The sequence below is a fragment of the Hordeum vulgare genome, chromosome 1H (assembly GCF_904849725.1).
Source record: "Hordeum vulgare subsp. vulgare chromosome 1H, MorexV3_pseudomolecules_assembly, whole genome shotgun sequence".
NCBI lineage: Eukaryota > Viridiplantae > Streptophyta > Magnoliopsida > Poales > Poaceae > Hordeum > Hordeum vulgare.
In genome coordinates, this window is record NC_058518.1 from 28,400,713 (window position 1) to 28,415,684 (window position 14,972).

The 14,972-nt window shown below is 48.0% G+C and overlaps 1 long non-coding RNA gene and 1 pseudogene across 1 annotated transcript; both read left to right on the top strand.

The window, feature by feature from the left end:
- The first annotated feature begins 4,352 nt into the window (after positions 1 to 4,352).
- Positions 4,353 to 7,849, top strand: LOC123401414 (annotated as a pseudogene).
- Positions 7,850 to 8,288: 439 nt separating this feature from the next.
- LOC123401585 lies at positions 8,289 to 14,546 on the top strand. The gene is made up of 2 exons (XR_006611134.1): positions 8,289 to 8,437; positions 14,126 to 14,546. It is a non-coding gene; the product is annotated as an uncharacterized LOC123401585 (long non-coding RNA).
- The last annotated feature ends 426 nt before the right edge of the window (positions 14,547 to 14,972 follow it).

The following is a 14,972-nucleotide window of genomic DNA, read 5'->3' on the forward strand; positions in this document are numbered from 1 at the left end:
TGTGGATCCTCATCCATTGTGGGTTTGTGATTATGGAAAATAGAATTGTGGAGGATGAGGTTGATGATGTATGTAATGCTGATTTTGAAAACCATGGCCCAAACATCCACCTCTTAGAACAACAAGCAAACCAGGTTGCACATTTTCTTGAGATGCATTGACAATTTCCAGATTGAGAAATGCATCAACCACACCTAAATGATCTTGTGGAGCATTTGTGGATACAACATGGAAACTAGTTGTATCCTTTGTTTTTTTTAATGTTTGAACTATGTCCTCTAAATACTATTTATGTTTTAAGTATTTATGCATTTCTAAATTTGTAGTATGTATTTACACGTTTTAACTATGTCTTTCAAGTGTTCAAGTTTGGTTGAAAGAAAAAGGGGCAAAACTACAGACCAGACAAATGGGGGAGGCTGAATAGGGGATGTCATTGGGCGTTGGTTTTTCACGGACAAATGAGCTATGTCGATGGACATGAAATAAGGGGATGTCATTTGATGTTTGACATTGAATATGCCCTTATCTCTTAAACTCGTACTCCATCCATTCTAAAATATAATGATTATTGTCTTTTTTTCTTTCAAAAGTAAAATTTATCAAAGTTTGACCAAGTTTATTTAGAAAAATATTGATTACATCTACAATATCAAATATAGTATCATTAGATAAATCACTAAATGAGATTTCATATTTTATTGGTGTTATAGATTTTGATATATTTTTTCCGCATTAATTGCTAATTCTAAAAAATTAAAATAACTTTTTTCTTAAAAAAATGATGAATCTTTCTTGTTTGTAGATAGCTTAATAATTGATCAATCAACTAGTGATCCATCTTAACCATTAGGTTTTTAAATGATCTTAGGAGTTAGGTCTATATCTATGAGGGCTGCAAATATGGCCCATTTTATTCTGTCTCGGTGATTATTATTTTCTCATAGTCATCCATTACTATGTTCTAGTATGGCGGAGAAAATTACATCTACAGTCTGAACTTGGCTTTAGGGTTCACTATAGTCACCGTATTAACGAAAACGCAACTCACGGTCATCGGGCTCGCTGAACCGGGTGACTGTACAGTAACCCATACCGTTTCGGCTCGTATCATGTCCACGTGGACGAATTTGACCAAAAAAATGCTTTGACTCGCGAGTTGGACATGACACGTCGATAGAAAATAAAGAAGCCAACAACCACCACATGTTTGAGACGGTTCAGCTTTTCATCGGCGCGATAGAGGAGAAGAGAAAGGAAAGGGGAGGAGGCGATCACGGTGGTTATCAGTTAGGGTTCCATCGCCGCCGACGGAGGCATCCACCGACAGAGTGACGACGCCCAGAGGTTGTTGGAAATATGCCCTAGAGGAAATAATAAATTAGTTATTATTATATTTTCTTGTTCATGATAATCCTTTATTATCCATGCTAGAATTGTATTGATTGAAAACTCAAATACATGTGCAGGTACATAAACAACACTGTATCACTAGTGAGCCTGTGATGAGCTAGCTCGTTGATCAATGATGGTTAAGGTCTCCTGGCCATAGACATGAGTTGTCATTTGATAACGGATCACGTCATTAGGAGAATGATGTGATGAACAAGATCCAAATTATGAACGTAGCATATGATTGTGTCAGTTTATTGCTACTGTTTTCTGCATGCCAAGTATGTGTTCCTATAACCATGAGATTATGCAACTCCTGGACACATGAGGAATGCTTTGTGTGTATCAATAGAGGAATTTTATTGGTGTTATAGATGTTGATATATTTATTAATAAACCAGGCAAATAGAGGAATATTTAACTTCAAAAAAAGTTCATACACCTTGGATTTAGTTGGGTGGGGGGTACTAGGGCCTAGATGGTTTAAAATACTTGGAATATCTAAATGGGCATGTTCCCTCATTAGTCTTTCCACTCCTTGATTTCAATTAGGATTTTTTATGCATTAATTGCTAATTCTAAAAATTCAAAATAACCTCTTTCTTAAAAAGTTGATGTATCTTTGTTGTTTTCTAGATAGCTAATCAGACGGAGCCTGGTTAAAAATTGATGAATCAACCGGTGATCCATCTTAACCATTAGGTTTTTAAATGATCTTAAGAATTAGGTTCATATCTATGAGGGCCGCAAATAAGACCCATTTTATTCTGTGTCGGTGACTATTTTTTCTCATAGTCATCCATTACTATGTTCTAGTATGACCTATCCAGCGCATCATCCTTCCCAGTTCAGGCTTGCTTTTCCCCCCTTCTCCTTTAGCCCTTTTCCGTGCATTCAAAAAGTAAACAAAAATGAAATTTTTAGAAATTTGTGGAAAGGTGAACTTTAAAAAGAATGAATGAACTATCACAAATAAAAAAATCAATTTCCAAAAATCCAAAAATAAGTTCTAATAAGACAAATAAGGGAACAATGTTTGGAGAAAGGAGTCCATTTTTTCATCCTAATTGTTTTATTATTAGCAAAAGATGAAACTTTATGAATCGTTCAAACACTCGGTTTGCTGATTTTGTCACATATTTGGAAAGGAAAACGTTTAAATTCATCGTGATGATTTCTTTCCCTTCGTAAGCCGCGTCCAGTGCCCACCATGTGTCCCATGCGGGGCCACCATCTCTCCATCCCATTCTTATCTACTTGATACGAGTCTTCTTCACACGTTTTATTCTTTCCCCCTTTTCATCCTCATGCGACACTGCTAAAGACGAGGCCCTCGATCCCATGACGAGCACCACCAACCAACAAAGCATGAAACCGAAAATGGCTGCCGCCGACCGCCTTATAATGCAACTTTGCCCCAACACCGCCCTTATTGCAAACATAGGGCGAAGCAACCACGAGACTAGGGCTTCCACGCCATGGCCGACAACCGCCATTGATGCAAGTAGGCGAAGGTCGACACTGGCAATGCTACGATACAGTTGCAGCAAGGTGGGGGATGGCATCTGTGGCGAGCACGACTGTAAGGTTCCCACTTGCCACTGCCACTCCATGCTGCAGTTCATGTTTTTTTGTAGCAGCACCATTCTTGTGATTGGACATCTCCCTCAACTCCGGTTGTTGTGACCGACGGTGCTGCCTTGCAACGTGACCGGTGCTACCAGTGGAAGAGGCTGCGATTAGCATGCCTGATGCTGCTGCTTTTTTTGCAACAACAACACTGCTACTCTAGGGGTGGGCATGTGGCTCGTCGCAACTGTGCATTGGGCCATCCCCCTCAACTCCGACGGAAGCATAAATGACATTGCAATGGAGCTTCGTCGGATTCCATCGGTATTGTGTTGGAGCTCCGCCGGAGTTGCAATGGGACTTCGCCGGACTTTGTCGGAGCTCCGCCAGCACTGCAATGGAACTTCATCGGACTCTGTCGGTGCTGCGTTGGAGCTATAGACACGCCACACTGTGCTGCATTGGAGCTTTGATGGGTGTGCCACTAGCACCGCACTGAAGCTGGTCTGCCTGTCGTGGCTTTGGTGCATCGAACAGCCACCAACACGTTGATCTGATAGCTATCTAGGCAGATGATTTCTACCGACTGATTTGTAGCATGCACCATTAGGAAAACCGTGGCGCTCTGGTCTTGATTTGACCATGTCCAAATCTTGTGCCATGGATTTTTCGATAAGTGAGTAAATCAGTCAAAATGGATGTTCAAAGTTCAGGATAAACAGTATGTACGTAGTACTTTTTCTGTAAAGAAATATAAATCATTTTAAGTCATTACATGTTTTTATAGATAAAGCAACGACCGTACACAATTTAATTTATGGATAAAGCAAGGATCAATCACAGCTAGCTTAGGCCCTGTTTGGATTCATCCAGTTTATATAATCTGGTTTTTATAAGCTATTATGTTTCCAAACAGGGCAGTTTATACTATAGATTATAAAAACTAGATGACCAGATTATTAAAAACTCATAAGCTACTCTAACCCAGCTAAAATCAGATTATGGATTAATAAAGACATGTTACCCTTATTAACTTTGAGCTATTTACAAGGTACTGCCACCGCACCGTTTTCCCATCGCAAAAAAAACAGAGGGCAAACATGTCATTGCACAATTTAAAAGCTGGTTTACAGTTTATATAATCTGGCCTCCAAACATGCCCACCTAGATTATTTTTATAAACCAGTTTATATAATCTATGTTCATAAACCAGATTATTATAATCTATTATGGTTCCAAACAGGGCCTTAGATACATCATAACTTTTGTTATATTCAGCGAACTCAAACAAGCAGAGTAGCATAGAAGTAGCGTGGGACCAAGATGGGACCCACTCAAAATTCACGCCAAGTGAAGGAATGCAGCAAAACACTCGTCGGTTTGGACTTCAAAAAGCTCTCCGCCTCTGATAAAAAAAACCCCTCTCCACCGCGTACGAACTCGACGGCCGTTGCCGCCGACGATGTCGCGCATCCGCCTCTGCCGCCGCTCCTCCTGCTTCCTCTGCCCATCCTCCTTTACCTCGCCGATTCAACGCCCCTGCTTCCGCCGCTCCTCCTACATCCAGCCAAAGTCCGGCCTCCGCCTCCGCCACTGCTCCACCACGCCGATGTCCCGCGTCCGCCTCCACCGCCGGCTCCTCTCCTCCACCTCGCCGCCCTCACCTTCCTGGTCTCCCCGCGACGCCTTTGCCGCGGCCACAGAGCGTGTGCGCGCAGGCACGCTCAGTCGAGATGACGCACACCACATGTTCGACGAATTGTTTCGTCAGGCCACCCCGGTCCCCGGGCGCTCCCTGAACGGCTTCCTTGCCGCTCTCGCCCGTGCTACATCCTCTTCCGCGTGCATCACAGATGGCCCCGCCCTCGCCCTTGCTCTCTTCAACCGCGTGTGCAGAGAAGAAGCGGGCACGCAGGTGGCGGTGCCCACCTTTTGCACCTACAGCATCCTCATGGACTGCTGCTGCCGCGCGCGTCGCCCGGACCTAGGGCTTGCCTTATTCGGCTGTATCCTCAGGGCGGGCTTGAAGATACACCAAATCACCGCCAACACCCTCCTCAAGTGCCTCTGCTACGCCAATCGTACGGAAGAGGCTGTCAACGTGCTGCTTCATAGGATGTCCGAGCTCGGCTGTGTGCCTAATGCCTTCTCATACTCCATTATTCTGAAGGGCTTATGCGACAATAGCATGAGCCAGCGGGCGCTCGACCTCTTCCAGATGATGGCGAAACAAGGAGGTGCCTGCTCCCCTAATGTGGTGCCGCTCACAGTCCACACCTACAGCATCCTCATGGACTGCTGCTGCCGCGTGCTGTCGCCCGGACCTAGGGCTTGCCTTATTCGGCTGTATCCTCAGGACGGGCTTGAAGATGGACCAAATCACCGCCAGCACCCTCCTCAAGTGCCTCTGCTACGCCAATCGTACGGAAGAGGCTGTCAACGTGCTGCTTCATAGGATGTCCGAGCTCGGCTGTGTGCCTAATGCCTTCTCATACTCCATTATTCTGAAGGGCTTATGCGGCAATAGCATGAGCCAGCGGGCGCTCGACCTCTTCCAGATGATGGCGAAACAAGGAGGTGCCTGCTCCCCTAATGTGGTGGCGTATAACACGGTCATCCATGGCTTTTTTTAAGGAGGGCGAAACAGGGAAGGCATGCAGTCTATTCCATGAAATGAAGCGGCAAGGTGTTGTGCCCAGTGTGGGAACATATAACTTGATTATTGACGCGTTGTGCAAGGCCAGAGCAATGGACAAGGCAGAGCTAGTCCTTCGGCATATGACTACCAATGGTGCTCAACCCAATACAGTGACATATAGTTGCATGATCCATGGATATGCCACGTTAGGGCGGTTGAAAGAGGCTGCTAAAATGTTCAGAGAAATGAAAAAACGGGGTCTTATACCAGATATTGTTACTTGCAACTCGTTAATGGCCTCCCTTTGCAAGCATGGAAGAAGCAAAGAAGCTGCACAATTTTTTGATTCCATGACAGCCAAGGGCCACAAACCAGATATCGTCTCATACTGTACTTTGCTTCATGGGTATGCCAGTGAAGGATGCTTTGCTGATATGATTGGTCTCTTTAATTCAATGAAAAGCAATGGTATTGCAGCCGACTGCCGTGTTTTCACCATATTAATCGATGCCTATGCTAAACGCGGAATGGTGGATGATGCAATGCTCATATTTACGGAAATGCAGCAACAAGGTGTGAGTCCAAATGTAGTCACATATTCAACTGTGATATCAGCATTTTCTAGAATGGGTAGGTTGACCGATGCCATGGAGAAATTTAATCAGATGGTTGCCAGGGGAATTCAACCGAACACAGCTGTTTATAGATCCATAATTCAGGGCTTTTGTAAGCACGGTGGTTTGGTTAAAGCCAAGGAACTGGTTTCTGAAATGATAAACAAAGGTATTCCTCGTCCTGACATTGTGTTCTTCAATTCAGTAATAAACAGTCTGTGCAAAGATGGAAGGGTTATGGATGCACATGATATCTTTGACTTGGTTACAGACATAGGTGAGAGGCCTGATGTCATTACATTTAATTCACTGATTGACGGATATTGCTTAGTCGGCAAAATGGATAAAGCATTTAAAATACTTGATGCCATGGAAGTAGTTGGTGTTGAGCCTGATATTGTTACTTACAGTACACTTGTTGATGGCTATTTTAAAAATGGAAGGATCAATGATGGTTTGACTCTGTTTAGGGAAATGTTGTGTAAGGGAGTTAAACCTGATACTATTACATACAACATCATACTGGATGGGTTGTTCCGTTCCGGGCGAACTGTTGCTGCAAGGAAAAAGTTCCATGAGATGATCGAAAGTGGAACAACAGTGACCGTTTCCACATACGGTATAATACTTGGAGGTCTTTGTAGAAATAATTGTGCAGATGAAGCAATTATCCTGTTCCAGAAATTAGGAACAATGAATGTAAAGTTCAGTATTACAATACTCAATACCATGATTAATGCAATGTACAAGGTTCAAAGAAAAGAAGAAGCTAAGGAGTTGTTCGCTACAATATCAGCCAGTGGGTTGCTGCCCAATGAGTCTACTTACGGAGTAATGATAATAAATCTTCTAAAAGATGGGGCAGTGGAAGACGCTAACAATATGTTTTCATCAATGGAGAAAAGTGGTATAGTCCCCGGTTCCCGTCTGTTGAATCGTATCATCAGAATGTTGTTGGAAAAAGGTGAGATTGCCAAGGCCGGAAATTATTTATCTAAAGTTGATGGGAAGAGTATCTCACTTGAAGCTTCAACAACTTCATTGATGTTGTCTCTCTTTTCAAGGGAAGGCAAATACCGAGAAGATATGAAATTGCTCCCTGCAAAGTATAATTTTTTTGATAGATTTGGTTGACTAATCGATACGTTGCATATGAGACCAACTCCTTGGAAAGCATAGTTGAGTTTTTGCTTGCGTATGAGCTCAAGTCAGAAGGCATAATTGAGTTTTTGCTTGCATAAAACTTCCTGGCGGTGTAAGAAATTCTCAAACTGCCCACTGGTAGAAGTTAGACCTTCACTATTTCATGGAGTTCATTTTGTGGTGTCTCAAGATCAGAAATGTGTATGGATCGTTCAATCTTGCATTGGCAAGGAATGGTAGACCAAATGACCTAGTCTAACACGACGGGCTGCAACTTTATGGATATTGGCTTCTGATGGCGATTGGGGTAGGTTGTATACATATATAATCTTCCACTAGAAGCACCAATGATACAATCTTTTCTAGTATGATTTGTACCAGCCACCTGAGATTTTGTAAACTCTCTAAAGCAGTCACCTTCCTTCATATGAATGCATTGCTAGCAATGTCATTGTCAGTGATCTGCTATCTATGCAAAGGGTGGTTTTACTTCTGTTTTCAGAATTTTGTTTATTTTTCTTGGCAAAAAGGTCCTGGACTAACTGATGTTTAAGGCCGCTCATGTTATGTCCAATTACCGGTAAATATTCGAGCTCATGCTGGACTCTCCTATACTCTAAGCTGCTGTCAGTTGCACTGGTGGAGCCTGTCACATACAGGTGAGAATTATTTCCAGTATGATATCTTTCTGCTTTATTTCATTGAAGATTCAACTATTCTTCCTCATGATGTACATAAAGATATGGCCAAGAATTCACCAGTATGAGCTTTCGCTTCAGTTTGGAGGACATTAACACTACTTCGGGGGACAGAGAAGGAATCAGAGCATTTGCTTGATGAAAACTTCTTGCTCTCGTACACTGTGGTGTACATTCCTCTCCAATTCTGGAACCCTCTGTTCTCCGTACTGCCCAGCAACATTAAGGTTTCCAAAAATCCAAGCTGTAACCGTTACCTTGTTGTTCATTTATTGATCCTCCACTGCCCGCCGTGCTATTTCAGATGTAAATTGCATGCACAAGGGTAGGAGGTGTCGCTGTCAACCTTGCATTGATGTGCCGCACTTACTGCTCCACTTCAGGTACGCCCCAGCATGCACAGACTTACACAGGATGGACAACTTTGAGTTCCTCCACCATACACATCCTTCTTGCTCCTCTTCCTCTTGTTTAGATCTCAGCTTCTTTCTACCTAGCGCTATTTAAATAGTTGAAGGCGAACCATTCTTATATTTTGCTCAATCTTGGTTCTTGGATGAATAGCATCACGTGGATGCCATAAAAGGCTCTGAAACTAGCTTCAGTCGGCCATGTACTACGCCCGGGCCTTCGAGCAGCGGGCCCTAGCACTGCAGCAACCACCCGGACGGGGCGGCCGCCAGCTCAGTCGACCCGCGCCGACCCTTCCAGCACCGGGCCGGCCTCCGCCAGCCGCGGCGACCGCACCTCCGGCCGTCACACGGACCTTCCGCAAGTTGTCCCCGGCCGAGCAGCAGGAGCGTCGACGTCAGGGTCTTTGCTTTAATTGCGATGAGCCCTACACGCCGACACATGTCTGCCCCTGCCTCTTCTACTTGGAGACGGCCGACTACATCGAGGCGGACGAGACGCCCAACGCCCCACCGCCACCGGCGGCAACTGGAGACCCGACCGCAGTTTCTCCGGCGACGGCCTGCGTCGTCTCTCTCCACGCCCTAGCCGGCATCCGTCATGAACGGACCATGTTGCTGCCTGTGACGATCCATGGCGAGCAGCTGGTGGCCCTGCTGGACACGGGCTCCACTCATAACTTCCTGCCCGAGGCAACCATGCGTCGTTTAGCTATTCCGACAACGGGCGGGGAGCGCCTGCGGATCACGGTGGCCAACGGTGACCACCTCCAGTGTCATGGACTCGCCCGCGACGTGCCCATCACCATCGGGGGCGAACACTTTTCCATCACCTGTGCCGGCATCGACCTCGGCTGCTTCGACTTCATCCTCGGTGTGGACTTTCTCCGGACCCTCGGGCCCATCGTGTGGGACTTCGACGCACTCACGTTGACATTCTGGCGGCTGGGACGCCAAATCCGGTGGGATGGCATTGGGGGCGCTACGCCAGCCGTGCCACATCTTCAGCTGGCCGCCGCCTCCTCCGAGACCGAGCACCCTCTGCTGGATCCCCTTCTGCAACAACATAGCGCCCTCTTCGACGAGCCACGGGGACTTCCACCTTCTCGGGTGTACGACCATCGCATTCACCTTGTGCCCGGCTCCACTCCCGTGGCGGTGCGTCCTTACCGCTACCCTCAGCTGCAGAAGGATGAGTTGGAGAGACAGTGTGCCCTTATGCTCGCAGGAGGTATCATCCGGATCTCGACGTCACCCTTCTCCGCGCCGGTACTTCTTGTCCGCAAGTCAGATGGCACGTGGCGCTTCTGCATCGACTACCGCGGCCTGAACGCGCTCACACTCAAGGACAAGTTTCCGATACCGGTGGTCGACGAGCTCTTGGATGAGCTTCATGGGGCGCGTTTCTTCACCAAACTCGATCTCCGGTCGGGCTATCACCAGGTGCGCATGCATCCGGACGACATCGCCAAGACGGCGTTTCGCACCCACCATGGCCACTTCGAGTTCTTGGTGATGCCCTTCGGCCTCGCCAATGCCTCGGCAACCTTCCAGGCCCTGATGAACGACGTTCTGCGACCCTACTTACGGCGGTTTGTGCTTGTTTTCTTTGATGATATCCTTATCTTCAGCGCCACCTGGGCCGAGCACCTCCAGCACGTCGCCATCGTCTTCAACGAGCTTCGGGCGCACGACCTCCACCTTAAGCGCTCGAAGTGCTCGTTCGGGACACCTACCGTTGCCTACCTCGGCCATGTCATCTCGGCCGACGGGGTGGCTATGGACGCCGACAAGGTGGCAGCTGTCTCCGCTTGGCCGACACCTCACTCGCCGCGGGCTCTCCGCGGGTTCCTCGGCCTCGCACGATACTACCGGAAGTTTATCCGGGAGTTCGGGCTCATCGCGGCACCTCTCACGCGGCTGCTCCGCCGCGATGCTTTCGCCTGGGACGACGAGGCGACAGCGGCATTCGAGGCCCTCAAAGGGGCCCTCACGACGGGTCCCGTCCTCCAGATGCCCGACTTCGACCGCCCGTTCGTGGTAGACTGTGACGCTTCGGGCGTGGGCTTCGGCGCCGTTCTTCATCAGGGCGAGGGGCCCCTTGCTTTCTTCAGCCGACCCTTTGCTCCGCATCATCTTAAGCTGGCAGCGTACGAGCGGGAGCTCATTGGCTTGGTGCAGGCCGTGCGCCATTGGCGGCCGTACTTGTGGGGGCGGGTCTTCCACATCCGTACGGACCATTACAGCTTGAAGTTTTTACTGGACCAACGGCTGTCGACTGTGCCGCAGCACCAGTGGATCAGCAAGCTCTTCGGCTTCGACTTCTCCGTCGAGTATCGTCCGGGCCGCCTTAACACCGTGGCCGACGCGCTGTCCCGTCGCGACTCCGATCTCGTTCCGTCCACTGACGAGGTCGCTGGGGCATCCCTGTGCGTCCGCTCCGGGCCGACGTTCGACCTCTTCACCGACATTCGCCACGCCACTGCAACAGCCGCCGACGCCGTTCTTCTCCAGCAGCAACTCACGGCCGGCGACCTGGAGGAGCCCTGGCGCCTCGCTGACGGTCTGCTTCTCCATGGGCGCCGGATCTTTGTTCCGGCGCATGATGATCTCCGTCATCAGGTGTTACAGCTCGCCCACTCGGCGGGTCATGAGGGTGTGCAGAAAACCCTACATCGCCTTCGCGCTGACTTCTACATCCCCGGCGATCGCGCCCTGGTCCGCGACTGGGTTCGGTCTTGTCAGACATGCCAGCGCAACAAGACGGAGACTCTGAGACCGGCTGGGTTACTTCAGCCCTTGGAGGTGCCGTCTCAGGTCTGGGCGGATATTTCCATGGACTTCATCGAGGGCCTTCCCAAGGTGGGAGGCAAGTCGGTCATCCTTACAGTGGTCGACCGCTTTTCTAAGTACGCACACTTCATTGCTCTCGGTCATCCATACACGGCGGCGTCCGTGTCCCGGGCCTTCTTCGACGGCATCGTTCGCTTACACGGGTTCCCAGCTTCGATCGTCAGTGATCGGGACCCGGTGTTCACGGGACATGTCTGGCGCGACCTCTTCCGGATGGCGGGCGTCCAGCTTCGCCTGAGTACGGCATTTCATCCTCAGACGGACGGTCAGTCCGAGGTGGTTAACAAGGTCATTGCCATGTATTTGCGTTGTGTGACAGGTGATCGACCTCGAGCTTGGGTGGACTGGCTCTCTTGGGCGGAGTACTGCTACAACACCTCCTATCACTCCGCCCTTCGTGCCACGCCATTTGAGGTGGTATATGGTCGTCCACCCCCGCCTATACTACCGGTGGACCCGGAGACGGCTCGGACAGAGGTTGCGGGTGACCTTATCCGCAGCCGCGACGAGATGCTTGCTGAGGTCCGTCAGCGTCTTCTTCAGGCCCAGCAGCTGGCCAAGCACTACTACGACGATCACCATCGCAAGGCGGAATTCGCCGTGGGTGATTGGGTGTGGCTGCGTCTTCTCCACCGTTCTACGCAGTCACTCGACCCGCGCGCGAAGCGCAAGCTCGGCCCTCGCTACGCTGGGCCCTTCCCTATCGTGGAGCGCATTGGGAAGGTGGCCTATCGTCTCCAGCTGCCAGACCACGCTCGTATCCATGACGTCGTCCATGTGGGGCTGCTCAAGCCGTTCCGTGGTGAGCCACCGGCGGCCCTTCCGGCGCTGCCTCCAACCGCCGATGGTCGCATTCTTCCGGAACCAGCCAAGGTGTTGCAGGCACAACTTCGACGTGGAGTGTGGTTCGTCCTCGTTCAGTGGACGGGTCTTCCGGAGGAGGAGGCTACGTGGGAGCAGCGTAAGGAATTCCGCCAACACTATCCAAACTTTCAGCTCGAGGACGAGCTGTTTGTGCAGGCGGGGAGAGATGTTATGACCGGCTTGGCCTATAGCCGGCAGAGGCCCACCGGGCGTTAATATTAGGGGCTTGGCCCGCAAGTTATCTTAGGCAAATTACTTTAGGAAAGTTAATTACTTTAGGAAAGCTATCTTAGGCTCGAGTTATAAATACTAGTTGTAAGACATCAATTGAGATCAAGCAATAAAGATATTATCTTCTGTTGCCCGGCTCCCCAAGGAGCCGGAACCCTAGCCTCCGCCGCGCCTAACCCTAGCCGCGACGGCGCCATCTCGCCGGCGCAGCCGCTCCAGCCCTCGCTCCCCTCCTCCCTGCCCATACAACCTACGCCGGAGGCCCGGTAGGAACCCTAGTCCTACCATTAACACTACTTCGGGGGACAGAGAAGGAATCAGAGCATTTGCTTGATGAAAACTTCTTGCTCTCGTACACTGTGGTGTGCATTCCTCTCCAATTCTGGAACCCTCTGTTCTCCGTACTGCCCAGCAACATTAAGGTTTCCAAAAATCCAAGCTGTAACCGTTACCTTGTTGTTCATTTATTGATCCTCCACTGCCCGCCGTGCTATTTCAGATGTAAATTGCATGCACAAGGGTAGGAGGTGTCACTGTCAACCTTGCATTGATGTGCCGCACTTACTGCTCCGCTTCAGGTACGCCCCAGCATGCACAGACTTGCACAGGATGGACAACTTTGAGTTCCTCCACCATACACATCCTTCTTGCTCCTCTTCCTCTTGTTTAGATCTCAGCTTCTTTCTACCTAGCGCTATTTAAGTAGTTGAAGGCGAACCATTCTTATATTTTGCTCAATCTTGGTTCTTGGATGAATAGCATCACGTGGATGCCATAAAAGGCTCTGAAACTAGCTTTAGTTTTGTATGTCACTGAAAATTTGATAAACCTGGGTTCAGTTGCACTAGCTAAGCATTTAGTGATTCCAGTTTGTATGCATACCTAGCTAAGCATTCATCATTCAGTGTGATGTTTGTTGCACTAAGCAGCTAAAGAAGAACTTCAAACTTCATCGGTGAATGCATGAAGGTTCATTTGTCACTGAGGTTCCTGTGAGTGCATGCCTTTTCACCTTTGCGTTAGAGTCCTGGGTCTGCTCCTCCCATAGCAGTCACATCGTCTTCTGTCTGGCGAGGGTGTATGCCGGCGTGTTGGCTGAACGGGGCCTCCGTTGGTGTGTGTTTGTCTGTTTGGCGCCTGTTGTGACGTTTGGCCTGCCGCCGGCGAGAGTGGGCTTGGACCTGTGATTATGCATGTTTGAAAGTGGGCTTGGCCCTTGTTGTATCGGTTATCGCCCGCTTTTCCGTGATTACCCAGGCATCGATCTTCTTCTTAATTAATGGAACGGGCAAAAACTGTTTTTGCCCGTTTTCAATTTCTCTTTTGTCACTGAGAATTAAATGCCACATTGAGGATTACAAGTGCTCATTTTCAAAGGTGTGATTTGCAATCCCATATGTTTTACTCTTTTTCATGGATTTATTTCTGCCTGCAATAAATTGCAAGACTGCTCTGTTTTTCATTTTCAAAATTTTGAATTTGATGAATCCAATTTCGACAAGCATATTAAGGCAGTTCAGGAGCGGAGTAGACCCTGCACATGTGGATTCTCTGTTTTCATACAAGCATAGCATTAGCATGCAAGGGACAATCATGAGAAATGTGCTCACGTGTATGTCGACGTAAACACAAAAGAACCACCCCCAGGCCTTTGCTATAAGGAACATCTATCCTTTGCTAGGATGGTCACAGCTTGCCATCATTCCTTTGCAGGTTGTTTTCGCGGATGTGACGATCAACCACAACCTCGTCCAGGCAAGCACAGGAGGAAACCCATTTCCGTTGAGACTTTGACGCGAAAGAGGATAGCACAGGAGGAAACCCATTTCCGTTGAGACTTTGACGCGAAAGAGGGTACCTGCTCCTGTGTATCTGTCAGGTTGTTTTGTCCTTAACTTGAAGGAATTGGAGCAATGCTATGTTTTCTGGTTGATCGAGCATGTTTCTGTAGTATGAGTATCCGCAATGTTACGGTGCATGTATATACATCTAAAGGGAATGGATAAGCAAAAGCAACATGTAACTTGTGTCAAATAAGATGGCAATTGTCTAGCAAGTCCATTTTTCCATGTTGTCAAATGAATCCTCAAGCTGTATAAGATGTGAATTAGTGAAGATGCCATTTTGGCTCTAATCACAGGGACCCCAATCCGTAGCTGTATGTTTTCTTTTCTTTTCTTTTTGAGATGATGGTTGTATCTTGAAATCTTTCATTTAAATGATTTTCATAGGGAATCCTTTCATGCGGGTTGTTTGAATATTGGATTGTATCTTACAGAATTTTGCACTACATTTTTAGGAAATTTCTGTGGATAAAAAAATTTATTTGTTCCATATCGTGCAATGAAGTAATTTTTATACAAACTTAAAGTGATCCTTAGATCAACTCTAGCATGCCTCTAAACACTGCCTACAAATATTTTTTAGGGTATAAGAAAAAAGGTACATTTCCAACAGGAACTTTTTAGGGTATAAGAAAAAAGGTACATTTCCAACAGGAACGAGACGCGGATTTTTGGCTCCGCGGAGCATATACTCCCTAATGAACAGTACAATCGAA